The sequence below is a fragment of the Tupaia chinensis genome, unplaced genomic scaffold, assembly GCF_000334495.1.
Source record: "Tupaia chinensis unplaced genomic scaffold, TupChi_1.0 Scaffold000249_2, whole genome shotgun sequence".
NCBI lineage: Eukaryota > Metazoa > Chordata > Mammalia > Scandentia > Tupaiidae > Tupaia > Tupaia belangeri.
The window spans coordinates 2,209,254-2,210,585 of NW_006159729.1; positions in this window are offsets into that span (position 1 = coordinate 2,209,254).

The following is a 1,332-nucleotide window of genomic DNA, read 5'->3' on the forward strand; positions in this document are numbered from 1 at the left end:
TGTCTGTCTTTTTTCATTTTGGTTGATGACATTGCCATCCTTTGATAAGGTAAAAGAATTTTAAATCACCATGATTCTATTAATATCTCTAATTAACCAGGCAATACTATGGCTATAATATTTAAAAATCAAACAAAATGTGGCCAGAGATGGCATGATGGTTAAGGTGCTGGGCTCCCACACAGTAGACCATGATTTGAGTTCCAGAATCTGTGGCTTAAAAATCATACCTGGTGCCTGTACATGTGTGCCCAAATCCCCAGAAGAGAATAGAGAAGAAGGGCTTGCACCATGGCTATCTCCTCCGCCAGCTAACTTCCCACTTTCCCTCTCTCTATCTATCTCTGGTGAGTGCATGTGACCTATGACACAAACAAACAAACAAGACGTGGTTCTCTATGGCTAACTATAAAATCTCTCCTTTAAACCAGATTGTGTCTCCACCATTCAACTGTTCCTTACAAAGTTTCCCTCTGTCGTCTCTCCTCCCTCTAAGGACTCATTTCAATGCATGTTTGTGTCATCATAATTGAAAGTAGCTTAGTTCATGTCACCCCCTGCTCCTAACCTGCCTATTGTTTTTCATTCCAGAGTGTAAGGACGTTTGCCTTTTGTAAGATAAAGTTGTCTAAAGAGCCCTATGAGTCATCCATTCTCCCTTAACTCTCTGATCTTTTTTCATCCATTCTCCCTTAACTCTCTGATCTTTTTTCATGTCTATCTGGTCATTTTTGCTTCCTCTAATATTGCCACGTATTTCCACTCCACTTTTGCTGTTTTATCAATTGCAGCGTTTTGGGCAATGCTGCCACATTTACAACAGCCATGGTTTGGCATTTGCCGTTAGGGCTCCTCTTTTCCTGAGTATCTGCATGGTTTTCCTTTTGCTCTTTGCTCAGATGTCCCTTTCTCAGTGATGGTTTTCATGAGTGCTGTATTTAACATGGTGTAACACATGTTCATGCCAGTTTTCCCTATCCTACTTCTTGGCCTTGATTTTTGTAATACTTATTAACATTTAGTATTTTCTGAAAATCATTTATACTTGCGTTTATATTCTTTATCTGCCCTACTAGATTGTAAGACTCATGGGGTAAGAGTTTTCTGTCAGCTTTGTTCACTAGTAGTTGCAAAAAATTTAGAACAGTGCAGAGCAATAAATAAATATATCTTAAATAAATGAGTGAATGTTTGTAATGAGTACTAGCTGAGGAGTTACCATGGATACTGATACGTCAGGAAACCATTTCAGAAGTTGAAGGTCATAGCAAGGCCCTCAGATGTGTGCTCTAGAGGAAAGCTCCAAATGCAATATAAAAAAAAAAGATGGAT